Raw genomic sequence first — 15,324 nt, 5'->3', positions numbered from 1 at the left:
CAACGCTGTAATAATTGATGCTGATATAGATGGAAGTGGACTATCGCCACGCCCGTCAGATTGGGTTGATTTGGTGGAAGAGACCAAACAACGAGGTCATCGGTGTCATGGGATTAGGGAAGAATGGGGAAGGAAGTCGGCGTGCCATTTCAAAGTAACCATCCCGGCATTTACCTGAAGCGATTTAAGAAAATCAGGAAAACCTAAATCAAAATGGCCTGACGCGGGATTGAACCGTCGTCCTCCCGAATGCGAGTCCAGTGTGCTAACCACTACGCTACCTCGCTCGGTGTGTAACATTAAACCATCATTCTGTATATGAGGGTGGTTACGTAGGCTTAGAAGCTAGAGTGTGGGCAGACATATATGAATAACGAAGTGGCACAGCATCTCTCAACGAAAAACTGCGGATCGCAAGAGAAGTTGTGGCCTTGGTGCTCGAAGGCCAGTGTATCACTATCGAGGCGATAGAGGAATAAGTGAAAACTGTCACAGATCTATTTTCAACATCTCGCAACACGTCAAAAGTCGCCGCCCACTAGGTTCAACAGCTGCACACACTTGTGTAAAACACTAGCCGAATCCAGGTACCAGAGCAAACGTTGCAGCTCTGTTTAGTCAATCCATATGGCTTGACTATCAGTCTAATAACGATGGCGAGTGCTAGGGGTATCACTACGACTCTATCGAGGGTCTAGTGGTTAGCGTCGCTGAAGTTAGCTCGAGGGGTTCCAAGTTCGATTCTCCTGACCGAGTCCGAGCTTTTCCTCCTCACAGACTTTGTGTGTGTGTGTGTGTGTGTGTGTGTGTGTGTGTGTGTGTGTGTGTGTGTGTGTGTGTGTATGTGTGTATATGTGTAGTGGAGACCGGTCCGCAGACGCCCTTGACAGTAATGGGATACCAAGTTACCAAGCAGACTGCCGCCACTCATATGGCCCGACAACCAGAGGTGATGGTCTGGGGCACCACTTCTTTTCTTTGCAGTACTCCCTTTGGTGCACCGTTACAGCCCAACGGTGCCTACCTGCACTCGACGAGAGTTTCTTCTATTTGTCTTCGAGATTGCCAAATGGTACCTTGGCCAGAAACGTCGCCGGATCTCTAACCAATGGAGAACGTTTGGGGCATTATGGACAGGGTCCTCCAACCGGTTGGGGATTTTGACGATCTAACACGCTAATTGGAGGTTGTTTGGAACCATATCCCTGAGGACGACATCTAGCAACTCTATCGATCAATCCCAAGCGGAATAGCTCCTTGCAGCCGGCCTAGGTGGCCGAGTGGTTCTAGGTGTTACAGTCTGGAACCGCGCGACCGCTACGGTCGCAGGTTCGAATCCTGCCTCGGGCATGGATGTGTGTGATGTACTTAGGTTAGTTGGGTTTAAGTAGTTCTAAGTTCTAGGGGACTGATGACCTCAGAAGTTAAGTCCCCTAGTGCTCAGAGCCATTTGAACCGTTTAGCTACTTGCATAAGGGGCACAGGTGGACCAACGCGTTATTGACAAGCTCAATTTTTGAAGCTCTTGCACTAAATCATGGCGATCCTTAATGAATCATTCAATTTTTCTGGAATTGTAATCGTTTATTTGTCCGTATATTAACATCACATGTACTGATTTCCTTCCCATCCGGAGAATTCCATCATGTTGCGTCGTCGTCCTTTTTTTGTCTTATTGTGTACTTTATGAAATTCTATAAGTTTTTTTGAGATTTCGCTCGATTAATCGGTATACGACACCAAAAATTAATGCATTTTATGTTATTTTCACGAATCTCCATAGCCCCACAATGTCAATATTGATACAGTGAAACAGTTATTTATTTCAAGCGGTAGTGTGGCTGGAGTGTCGTCGTACTGTTGTAACAGTTGCAGGCAATGCAACTTGAGAAGAGTTATGAAAACAGTCCGACTGTCGTGCCGATTACGACAGTCATTATCAGAATACCATAGTTCTTGATATTATGTCAGAAAAGCTGTAACGGTGGCACCTCATACTAGTCTTATTGTCGCCACTGGATTTCAACACGCAATGCCGAAACGAACCTGCAAATTCAGTGACACTTATTGTAAGGAGAGGAATGTTATCAAGATAGGTCACTTTGATTACGAAGCAGAGCTTTCGGTATACAACTGTTTTACTAGTATGAGTCATGGGGGGGGGGTGTTCTGACTTAGTTGGTCACGCCAAGTCAAAGAAACACATTAACAGATTTAGTGCAACGAGCTATACTAAAATTCTACAACATTTTTTTGTAAAACCTCAGTTACGTGAAGGCACTAAACTTCGAGCAGCCGAACTTACACTAGCTTGTCGTACGTTAAAACATCGTCAGACCTTTACGTGTATTGACTTTATTAGTAAGGTTAATGACGTTATGTTTTATGATTCTTCTACTGCAAAAAAGTTTAGGTCGGAAAGAATTGAAGTGTCAATCTTAATAAGAGGAGATCTTGCACCCCGGAGTTTGAAAGAAAGCGCTGAGAACATTAAAGAAGCCTTCTTCCTACGGAATGTCCACTAATGCCAGCAATCATAAAGATGCTAAAATATTTCGGTTTGTTGTTCAGTTGTTCGATATTAGTGAAGGAATTCAGTTTTGAAGGTGTGTTCCCCCCCAAATGAAACATTTGACGAAATTACTACGTTTCTCACGAATACTGTTGAAATGTTTGATATTGAAGAAAATAAATGTTTGGAATTTTGTGTAGATAATATGAACACCAACTTTGGTGGGTTAAACCTTTCAGGCCCTCTGGCTACAATTGTGTACATTAAATTTTACTGTGTCCTGGCTGCAGCAGAAGTACTTTTTACCAATGTTAACCTGAAGCATACATTTGTGAGTGTTCAATCTTTCCATCCTGTGCAACTGCTGCCAACTGTTGGGCTTCACTGTGAAAATATCAGCAAGACAGTGTAGCAAATGATGAACAACAGTATACACAGTTGTGGTTGGTTCGATATATTACATCGTACAATCCAATATTGTTATTGTTATTTTGCATAATAATTATTGAATGAATATTTTCCTAATTACTACAGTAGAGAAAATTTCGAAATTAGTTATTTTGGTCAATATAATAAAGTCAAATGTGCGAAATATGTTTTGAAAACAGGCACAGAATTTTGTATAAAACTTGCATATAAATTCTTTAAAAAGTCATCTAAGAGCATTACCACATAAATAAAAATTTTCCTTCCACCAGAAAAAAGTCGGGTCTGAAAGGGTTAAAAATATAAGATGAATGTAACGTATTTAACAAATTAAAGAAACACTGCTTTAACACATAGAGGGGACAGGCTGTCCTCCACAAGTTTTACGCAACTGGATGCAGACAGGCTGATTGTTTGAGCTGATGTTGAAACTACCACTGTGAAGATATTCTCGTATTTTTCTATATACACAGTTAGAACAGAGAGGTTTGTTTAAGGACTCTCGCGATTATGTAGGGACTGAATATGCAAGGTGTTGGAAATTGCCGTTACAGAATTCTAGGAATTGTAGAGGGGAGTGAGTACATAATATTTTGAATAGGAATCGATGTTCGGCAACGTCATCCAGCGCCACTGCAGAGCGTGAAAGTTACAGGCGCTGGCGCCTGTAAATGTATCTACATACCGGCTGATTCCGTGATGATGTTAGAAACTTTCTAGGACGATGGAAAAGGATAAAAGTGTCAATTTGAGGTAAGGTACCCTGTACCACAAATGAACGAGTCTAATGCTATAAGTGAAAAGCGTTCTGATGCTTCTGACAGTGGAATGCATCTACTGGTAATGTTGTTGCTAAGATTTGGAGGTAGGCAACTTTCAGATTTGATAGTATGGACCAAAACAAGAAAAAAATGTCTAGTAAATACGGGCTCTAAAGCGCGTACCCTAAGAGCTATGAGCACTTGTTTAATAGAGATGTGTTTCACAGTAGAGAAGATGAGCAAGTGCTCAGAGCTCCTTAGGTATGCATTTTGGAGCCCATGTTTACTGAACATTTTTTCCTCGTTTCGGTCCATAACACCACCCTTGAAAGCTGCCTAGCCAACAATCTTAGCAACAATTGTACCAGTAGATGTATTCCACTGTCAGAGGCAACAGAAAGGTTTTCGCTTATAACTTCCGACACGGTCGTTTCTGGTACAGGGACCCTTACCTCAAATTGATACGTTTATCCTTCTCCATCATCCTAGGGAGTTTTTAACATCAAAACGGAATCAATCTGTATATGGATACATTTACAGGCGCCAGTGCCTATATCTTCGCCGTCAGATGACTTTCCCAGACGTGGGTTCCTATTCCAGATATTACGTACTCACTCTGCTCTACAAGTCCTAGAAGTCTGTAACTGGAATTTCCGAACATCCTGTATGAATGTAATGTGTCATTCAAAAACTCGCTGGTTAACATTATTTCTAGCAGTTGAACGAGTCATAAGGCTGTTTGAAATCTTAAAAGATTTTACCCTAAATCAATACAAAGCCCCAAAAATAATGGTTAAAAATTTTCAGGACTCCCTTAAATGAAGGAGACTTACGGTTAATTCACAACCATCTTAGCATTTTGTAGCATGGAATAAAAGAAACTGAGGGAAACACGAAAAATGTAAGAAGGGTAAAAGACGTCGTGAAAAATTCTCCTGTAACTAAGAGAAACCAGCAGCAGTTCTTTTATTTTAATGTTAAAAACGTTCTCTTAAGAACAGAAGTAACAGTCAGCAGGAAAGGACTTAAAAGAAATTGACAAACTGTACGACTCTTGTGTAGACCAAGTGAACAGGTATAGCACCTCTCTTATTCACTATTAGACTATTGACAGTCTTTGATTGGGTGTAACTGAAGAGAATGCCAGAATGGGAAAGTGTTGAAAAGACATTTGAAGGGGAAAAAATTTAAATCGATGACTCATATTCTCTTTGATCAATTCGTTACACTCACAAATTTGGTTGAAAAAATCTTCACAAGTGAAATGAAGAAAACAAAGCACCATTGCAGTGTCATGAGAAGTGAGTCAGTTTTTTTAAAAGCTTCGGCCTTCTTTAGAAGCACTCTGAGACGATAACCATTGCAAGGTATTTGTTTGCAATACCTTCCCACAGCGCCAAAGTAGAAAGAATATTTACATTCATAAATATCCAATGGACTGATCGAAGGAACAGAATGGAAGTGGAATCTCTTCTTGCAAGCCATCCTACAGAACCTGTACAACAACTAAATCGGCCGTAATTTTGCCACTACGTCTCAAAGAATAGACATAATCAAGAGAGCTGGGAGCAATGAAAAATTACCTTTTCCCATCTACAAGACCTTAGTAATATTTAAAGCTTACGTTAATTTTATTTTAGTAAAAATTCCATGGCTATAATATTTTGAAAAATCACAATAAATTTGAGACACTGAAAACCAGGAGGGTCTAAACGACACAGCTGTCCATTTTGAGATTGTTTCGCGTATGCATGCTCCTGACATCTGTTGATCTTACGGTGAACCAGCTTTGTCAGTGGTGTAGCCCTGCGCTGTGTATATAAAATTTGCGGAAAGCTGTCTCGCGCCGATTTCTCTGATATTCACTTCCACAAGGGCCCAAAGCTCCAATTTTCATTGCTGTAGGAACGTCCAGCGGCTATACAGAAGCCCATTTCTTAATGAAAGCTAGAAGCTCTTGAAGGAGGGATATCTTGAAGGAGTGCCCCCAACATAACCTGGTGGTTAAACTGTGGTTTCAGCATTACAGTCTGTAAAGTAGACGCTGAGGACTTCAGAAACTTTAAGAGTGTTACCGACCTCACTATAAAACGAAAAGGTGATGTGCGCGGCAACAATGTACATTTCCTAAATTTTACAATGATGAAGTTTCCAATAGGTTGCTATGAACTGTTCTTTAAAGTAACATGCTTCCTTGGAGTCTGGGAGGCCAACATTTTCTTCGAGTCACATCGAGGGAGACCATAATTTATTATTTCTCCACAGTTTGTGGATGACTTACAAAAACTGGTGCCCAAATACGTAGACAGAAGACAAATATCATCCTTGAGACATAAAGAATTTAAAACAATACTAGATAAAACTAGAAACACATATACTTAACAAGTAAAGTAAACAGAATTTTTATTTGGACTCAGTCAGAGATTTTGCGTAATGAAAATGGTGATAAGTGATAACGGCGACGATGAGGTGTTGGGATGCATCATAATTGTATGTATGGTGCATTTAATATCTGTAAAGTGAATATGTGTTTTTTTTGTAGGAAATATAGGCTGCTGAGACTTATAATAAATAAACTCGTTTTTATCCTTATTACTAATAGAAAGTAGGCGATCATCGGCTTAACAAAATATTAATATTAAAAATTTAAAAAATTGAAATACCTAGGTACTTTTGGGAGAGGGCCGGGAGACCATTCGAGCCCAGCTGATTGTATCCCGGTTTTCCCCGAAAATTATTTGGCTGCCTTACCATATAGAATACACGAAATCATCAGGCTCTCATACTTTCATCACTGAAAACTAAGACGAATCACGAGTCGCACAAAGTAAGGAAGACACTAAAGTAAAACATTTTCTGTACAGAGGATGAGGGGGCCACCGTTTAGGGCTGGAAAAGTAACAATGTATTCGGTATTGTAGAGACATATAACCGTTACAAAGTATACGTTCCTCGTTGCTTTCGTAACTGGACGTCGTAACGTACAAAGCAAGTTAAACATACCGTTGCCGTTGGGTAAAAAACTGTCTCCAGCCGCGGGTGCATTAAGACATCCAAACAATGCACCGTTTTGGTACGATTTGTTAAAATAAAGTGACAGAAAATGGCATATCGACATCAGCTCAGTGTCAAGTGAACCAATATCACGATGGTATTGTGTAATTGGGTGCCAGGTTCTGTGTTGTAATTCAGTAATACCTGAATACTACACAACAGAAAAATGCTGCAGATCTTTTACAGCAAATTTCAGGACTACGTTGTTTTTTTCCGTACCACATTCTACGTATTTTTACGAAGACTCAGAAGTTTATCTGTACTGACTTTTTTTGGAAGGGATTCCTCATTGCACAACACGCGGGCTGGTATCAGTTTCCTGTACAGTTTTACATTGTTGACTCGACGACGTAACAATGGAACTGATAGTATAAAAACTTGTGGAAGATGTTGCAGCTCAGATTGAAACACACTGTCACCGGCATATCGGTGTTACGTTAGCAAAAGTTTTATTCAGATTTATTGAGGACTTTCCTCTAACTGGATGTAACTGTCGACATAAATCACATTTTGCTTCGTTTCGTGGCCCTTCTTTGAAAAAACGTTTTCTTCTTTTCCGCTCCACGACGACTGCATTACACAAAGATAAAGTGTACCCACCCACCATCCCCTGAACAGCTACCATATGGACTCATACGAATAATACAACGAATTATTGTAAAATAGTCTCTCCACTCATCTCAAATCCAAATTTGATCTTATGCATTCGTAAAAATTAAAAAATAAAACAGGATGACGTTAGGTCAAACTAATGAGACACAGTTCCTACTCAAGTCACTAACGCTATCTACGAAATCCATTTGGGAGTAAGAAATTGGAGGATCTACACGTGCATCTATATCATACTCTGAAAACTACTGCGAAGTGCGTGGCAGAGGGCAGTTCCCCTTGTACCGATATTAGGACTTCTTCCCGTTCCACTGACGTATGTGCGCGGGAGGAGAATTGTCTAATTATCTCTGTGCGTGTAGTAATTAGTCTAATCTTGTCCTCACGACCCCTACGGGAGCGATGCATTTAAAGCTCGTTCTTGAATTCTTGTAGGTAGGCTTTCTCTGCAGAGTACGCATCTATCTTCAAGTTTCTGCAAGTTCCGTTTATTCAGTATCTCCGTGGCACTCTCTCACGGATCAAACAAACCTGTGACTATTCGTGCAGCACTTCCCTGTATACGTTCAATATCCATTGATAGACCTATTTGATAGAGGTTCCACACACTGCAGCAACATTTTAGGATGGGTCGCACGAGCGATTCGTAAGGAACCTCTTTTGTAGACTCGTTGCATTTCCCTAGTATTCTGCCAACAAACTGGAGTGTGGCACTTGCATTATCTGTGCTGAGCCTGCGCGATCGTTCTATTTCATATCTGTACAAAGTGTTACACCCAGATACCTGTATGAGTTGGCCGATTTCAATTGTGGTTCGAATGGTTCAAATGGCTCTGAGCACTATGGGACTTAACTGCAGAGGTCATTAGTCCCCGAGAACTTAGAACTACTTAAACCTAACTAACCTAAGGACAGCACACGCATTCATGCCCGAGGCAGGATTCGAACCTGCGACCGTAGCGGTTGCGCGGTTCCAGACTGTAGCGCCTAGAACCGCTCGGCCACTCTGGCCGGCTTTCAATTGTGAATCGCTGATGCTTTAGTCGTAGGATAATACGTTTTCTCGCTTTTTGAAGTGTACAATTCTGCATTTCTGAATATTTAAAGTAATTTCTCAATCTTTGCACCACTTTGAAATCTTATCAGTCTCCGACTGAACATTTTTCAGCTCCTTTCAGACGGTAGGTCACTATAGACAACGTCATTATCTGCAAAAACCTGCGGTTGCTATTTAGTAGGCTTCCTCTGGATAGTTTGCGTCTATCTTCAGGTGACTGCAAGTTCAATTTCTTCAGCATCTGTGAGACACTCTCCCACGGATCTGCAAGGTCATTAAAACACAACATGAGAGCAACGGTCCCAAAACACCTCCCTGCGGCACAGCCACCATTATTTTTAAACCTGTCGATGGCTCTGCATTCAAGAGAACATCTTGCGCCCTCCCTACCAAGAAACCCTCAGTCTAGTCACAAATTTCACTCGATAACCGATAAGATCGTGCTTTCGATAACAAACATGTGTGTGGTACAGAGTCAAATGCTTTTCGGAAATAGAGAAATACTGCCAAGGCTCGCTCAAAAAGTAATGCATCTGAATTTTTATGTGCTTACTCTGAAATCTTTTTAAATGAAACAACTGTATTAGCATTCTACATCTACATTGAAGAGCCAAAGAAACTGATACACCTGTCTAATATGGTGTAGGGCCGTCGCGAGCACGCAGACGTGCCGCAACATGACGTGGCATGGACTTGACTAATATCTGAAGTAGTGCTGGAGGGAATTCACACCATTAATCCTGCAGGGCTGTCCATAAATCCGTAAGAGTACGACAGGGTGGAGTTCTCTTCTGAACAGCACCTTGCAAGGCATCCCAAGATACTCGATAATGTTCAGTGCCCAGCAGAAGTGTTTAAACTCAGAGGAGTGCTCCTGGAGCCACTCTGTAGCAGTTCTGGATTTGTGGGGTGTCGCATTGCCCTACTGGAATTGCCCAAGTTCGTCGGAATTCACAATGGACATGACTGGATGCAGGTGGTCAGACAGGATGCTTACGCACGTGTCACCTGTCGGAGTCGTATCTAGACGTATCAGGGCTCCCATATCACTCCAATCCCACACCATTACAGAGCCTACACCAACTTGAACAGTCCTCTTGCTCAAATGCAGGATCCATGGATACATGAGATTGTTTCCATACCCGTACACGTCCTTGGGCCCGATACAATTTGAATCGAGACTCGTCCGACCAGACAACAAGTTTGCAGTCATCAACAGTCCTCTGTCGGTGCTGACGATCCCAGTCGAGGCGTAAAGCTTTGTATCGTGCAGTCATCAAGGGTACACGAGTTGGCCTTCGGCTCTGAAAGCCCATATCGATAATGTTTCGTTGAATGTTTCGCAAGCTGACGCTTGTTGATGGCCCAGCATTGAAATCTGCAGCAATTTGCGGAAGGGTTGCACTTCTGTCAAGCTGAATGATTCTCTTCAGTCGTCGTTGGTCCCGTTCCTGCAGGATCTTTTTCCGGCCACAGCGATGTCGGAGATTTGTTGTTTTACCGGATTCCTGATATTCAGGGTACACTCGTGAAATGGTCGTATGGGAAAATGTCCACTTCATCGCTACCTCAGAGATGCTATGTCTCATTGCTCGTGCGCCAACTAGAACGCCACGTTCAAACTCACTTAAATATTGATAAACTGCCATTGTGGCAGCTGTGACCGATCTAACAGCTGCGCCAGACACTTGTCTTACATAGGTGTTGCCGACCGCAGCGCTGTATTCTGCCTGTTTACATGTCTCTGTATTTGAATATGCATACCTGTACCAGATTCTTTGGTCCTTCATTGTATATTCTTCATGCTTAGATATTTGCAACCCTCTGCCGTTAGAGGACTCCGAATTATAGCATGTAACATGACGGTGTATAACTATGGCAGTGCGTGAGAAACAGAGTAGTGTAATCGAGTTCGAAGAGTTTGTCCACATATGGAACACCCTCTCCTTTAATATGGCAATGCTAGACCAGACACGAACGCTGTAACATCTACAACAATCTGATGCCTTTGGTTCACTGTCATCAGACATCCTGCATACAGCACCAGCTTGGCCACACACGATTTTCAATTGTTCCGAAAACTTAAAGACCACCTTACGGGGCATCACTTCGTTAGTGATGAGAGGCGAGGTTGTTACTCCGTCAAAGAAGACAGACTTTGTACAGTGATAGTGTCAACAAATCGGTCTCTCGTTTGGAGTAATGTGTTCGTCGCTTGGGTAACTACGTTGAGAAATATATATGTAGACATGAAGAATAGAGATGTAGAACATTAATAGTCTGTTCCATTTAAAAAGCTTCAAGAGTTTTGAGTTAGAAATTCAGAAGTATTACTTTTCGGTACGTCCTCATATAGTTATCTTACTACCATGATCCACAGCTTTTAGGATTCATGGGAGAATAGTGTGAGTTGTATATAACATGATCGACGTTTTCGGAATTCATGCTGTTAGAAATACGTCAATACGAATACTGCAAATTCTGCCCGAGTCGGACACAAATTGCGCACGGGAAAGAAAAAGCGGCTACTGACAAGTGTATTACGTGCTCAGTGTCACTGACTTATTTCGCTGAGAATAAGAAACTGATGCAATACGGAACTACCGAGTCGTTACGGAGCATGCGCGGAAGTAGATGGACGAGTGAGCGTTTCCTTTACCCTGAGTCCGCTGAGAATAACGATTTAGAGGAATACGCAAACTACACGAGTTGGCCCGAGTAGGGCACGAACTGCTTCCGGGTGAGAAAACATGCGATTAGCGAAACGTTTCAAGTAGTAACGAAACGATGCTTCGATTATCGTGGATTACCCGTTATCCAGTAACAAATACGTACGATGTGCACAGAAAATTGCACAGCAAAGACAGTGGTTTAAAAATGGGCACTAAAGACGTATTGCGTTAGCAGATCCAGAGAATGCCTGGCTAGCATAGTGTGATGTCCTCTTCCCTGCGGACCAGACCTTACGTACTGCACATGGTCGTCCGCAGAAATTTTACCAAGGGGGAGCAACATTCTGAAACTACCATTTTTGAAAAGTTTAGCAGGAAATACAAAAAAATTATTGTGTCTCACGCGTTCATTAGTTACCCTGTCAATATTTTGGAAGTAAATTATTTTAAGCCTGAAAGGTAAGGGTATTTCATCAGTATCTTATAAATAGTTTCTGAACTTTGATGCGCCTTTTTGATTTAGCGATCTACGATTACAGTACCATATCATTAAGTTCTGCGCATCCAACTAGTTAGGAACAGAAGTTAGAAAATAATCACAAAAATAATTTCGTTCACTTAACAATAATAGGTTATCAATGAAAATTGAAAATCCAAAAGTGAAAAAAGGTCAGATCGATTAAATAAATGCCCTAGAATATCAACAAAAATAAATAGCAAAAAACATCCAGTAATAATACCGCTCAAAGTGCAGAAATAAGAAATATACTATAAATACATATTCAACTTTGACGCTATCTATATCACATCCCGTCATGTTAATTGATGTTTCACGCCTTCTAATTTCTAATGTTCTTCGGCGTAGAAAAAGGTGATACATAGTAACATGTAGGCCCTCACGAATGTTGAAAAACATGCGTTTTGAAAACTAAATTTACTTGGGTAAAGCGTAAGATTAGGGACAGTATTCGAGCAAATGAATGTTGAAATCATTCCATGACTTCATTTTGCACTGCAGTGCGCGCCGTATAGCTCGAATACGTACCAACTCCCGGAGAGCATATATCTTCGATATTGAAAGTTCATAATGTTTTCCTTCTCTTCTAACGCAGAAAGTGGCAGCTTTTCTTTGCGACTGATGCATTTAAGTCCACATGCAGCGTGTTCCTTAGTCTACTACAGTCACCATGACGATTAAAACCGAATGCTTTTTCATCAAGCCTTGACAGGTTTTGTTTGTCCACCGATACTTATACCATGCTGAGTATTCCAGTTGTCTCTTTCTGTAGCTGGATGAGAACTGTGCGAAGTAGCGACAAAGAAGAGTTGGCGAATCTATTCCCACAATTTCTTATAAGGCTCACATCTGGCATGACCGAAAAGCAGCGGCGAAACAGCCATCGCGACAAGAAATAAAAACCGATGTAATTTTCCGTAGGTATACTGGCAACTAAACTAATCAAAGCTATGTAGTAGTCGCTAAAGCCACAGTGTTTTCCCTCTGCATTCGACAGTTCTAAGTATGCGGTGCAGTAAAATAATTACAACCAGTTATCTCCAGGTATACTTGAAAAACAGTAGGTTGTTAACACCAGTTTCGGCGGCAAGTCAGCCGTACCACTTAAACTGCCTTCCATACCAAATACAAAGATTGGACAAAAATACGAGCACATTCTCTCGCGATAATCTACGACCTACCTGTTCGTGGAAGTATCTTCCGCGCTAACCGGCCGAATGTGGTCCTAGCAGTCGGCTGACACGCTCTGCGGGCGCCAATAAAGAGTGGAAGCTGCTACCACGCGAGGATTACATAATCTCAGCCTCTGGCGCTGCTACGCGATGTTGTGCAATAGTGACTGCGCCAATGCCACTACACTGACGGGAAACTTTTGTCAGTGACAGGTTTTAGCGAGACGGCCGTACGCCTTAGCTACATGTGGCCTTCCACTTCTGCAACAAATTATTTAGTAAAAGAAAAGAAAAAGGGATGGAAGGCTAGGATTTAACATTCCATCGACGACAAAGTCATTAGCGATGTAGAACTCCATCTGGTAGTCTAACGCATGACTTCCTTAGCAGACATAGAACACAATTGTGCAATCATTTTCTTCCCATAAAGACGCTCTCCAGCAAAGTCATGTTGGCGTACGTATCTTAAGCGAGAGGTAACACCAAGAAAATTCGCCGCCAACCTGCCATCAATCTAGAGTTATCAAACAGCCTGCATTGCTGTGCTACACTCTCTGGGAGTGGAGACATCCGTTCAGCACTGACCTTGTCGCCTGAAGTTTTTCAAGTCAGACGCTACATCATGTTATTTCTGCTATGTCTCCATGGGTTGGGTAGCTAACTTACGTTAGTTGCGTGGCCATCTATCCTGAGTTAAACGGTTCGACTCCTGGTGGTGGAAGAAATGTTTATCAGTAGCTTTTTCCCGATGAGGCAGAGCTGTATTTAGAATCCACAAACTTCTAGGCTGAAACTGTGGTGAGTCTTGTAAGTGAGTAGCCTTTACTTTTTTGTATGTTATCGTAAATACAAATCTGGAAATTTGAACCGACAGCCTAAATGTGCTCCTGAGCTCAAAGCTACATCATTTACATGAAATTCAAAAGAATCGTGTGTGCTTGAAAACCGATCTCATTCACAAGCAAATAAATAAGCAAACCAATAATTTCACGCTCAGTAGACTTTATCAGTGCGAGCTGTTCGAAAATCATAACTATATATAAAAAACTGTAATGTCGACCTGTATAGGAACGTAACCTGAAGCACACGAAAATTTCTTCGCTGACATATGGCCCTGGTAAAATAAAGAAACTGACAGCACCTACATTGCGCAAAGGAAACGAAACAACTGCACTACATGATCAAAAGTATCCGGACACCTGGCTGAAAATGACTTACAAGATCGTGGAGATCTCCATCGGTAATGCTGGAATTCAGTATGGTGTTGGCCCACCCTTAGTCTTGATCACAGCTTCCATTCTCGGAGGCATACTTTCAATCAGGTGCTGTAAGGTTTCTTGGGTAATGGCAGCCCGTTATTCACGGAGTACTGCACTGAGAAGAGGTATCGAGGTTGGTCGGCGAGGCCTGCGACGAAGTTGGCGTTCCAAAACATCCCAAAGGCCACGCATTATGAACAGGTGATCGATCGTGTTGAAAGGTTCAGTCGCCATCCCGGAATTGCTCTTCAACAGCGGGAAGCAAGAATATGCTTAAAACCTCAATGTTGGCCTGTGCTGTGATAGTGCCACGCAAAACAACAAGGGGTGCAAGCCCCCTCCATGAAAAACAGAACCACACCATAACACTACCGCCTCCGAATTTTACTGTTGGCACTACACACGCAGGCAGATGACGTTCACCGGTCATTCGCCATACCCACATCCTGCCATCGGACCGCCACAATGTGTACCGTGATACATCACTCAACACAACGTTTTTCCACTGTTCAATTGTCCAATGTTTACGCTCCTTATACAAAGCGAGGCATCGTTTGGCATTCACCGGCGTGATGTGTGGCTTATGAAAAGCCGTTCGACCATGAAATCCAAGTTTTCTGACTTCCCACCTGACTGTCATAGTACTTACAGTGGATCCTGATACAGTTTGGAATTCCTGTGTGATGGTCTGGATAGATGTCTGCGTATTATATATTACGACCGTCTTCAACTGTCGCCCGGCAGTCTCTGTCAATCAACAGACGAGGTCGGCCTGTACGCTTTTGTGCTCTACGTGTCCCTTCACACTTCCACTTCACTATCACATCAGAAACAGTGGACCTAGGGGTGCTTAGGAGTGTGGAAATCGCGTACAGACGTATGACACAAGTGACACCCAATCACCTGACCACGTGGAAGTCCGTGCGTTCCGCGGAGCGCTCCTTTCTGCTCTCTCACGATGTCTAATGACAACTGAGGTCGCGGATATGGAGTACCTGACAGTAGGTGGCAGCACTATCCACCTAAAATGAAAAAGTATGTTTTTAGGGGTGTCCGGATAATTTTGATCACATAGTGTACATATTGTGAATCTCACCTGTAAAATGAGGTACTGACAGAAACAGCAACACAGCAAGACTCCACAACAGGTTAATAAATACTGCTAAATACTAACTACAGTTGGCCCAGGGAAATTGGGTTCATAATCTTGATACAGAATGCCAGTGAAAAACATGATTCAATCGTTATGTTATGAAACTTCAGTTAAGAAGGAACTTATTTAAGA

General features: G+C 42.1%; 1 protein-coding gene across 1 annotated transcript in view; it reads right to left on the bottom strand.

Moving 5' to 3' along the window:
• The window catches only part of LOC126412738 (UDP-glucosyltransferase 2-like), a 141,062-nt gene extending 128,187 nt beyond the window's left edge, over nucleotides 1–12,875 (bottom strand). Inside the window, exon 1 of the mRNA XM_050082472.1 lies at nucleotides 12,790–12,875. The gene's annotated coding sequence lies outside the window, so the exon portion shown is untranslated. The remainder of the gene's footprint in view (nucleotides 1–12,789) is intronic.
• Between the last annotated feature and the right edge of the window lie 2,449 nt (nucleotides 12,876–15,324).

This window comes from Schistocerca serialis, chromosome 7, assembly GCF_023864345.2.
Source record: "Schistocerca serialis cubense isolate TAMUIC-IGC-003099 chromosome 7, iqSchSeri2.2, whole genome shotgun sequence".
Taxonomy (NCBI): domain Eukaryota; kingdom Metazoa; phylum Arthropoda; class Insecta; order Orthoptera; family Acrididae; genus Schistocerca; species Schistocerca serialis.
The sequence above is the reverse complement of the archived record's forward strand: the minus strand, read 5'-3'. Positions and strand labels throughout refer to the sequence as shown.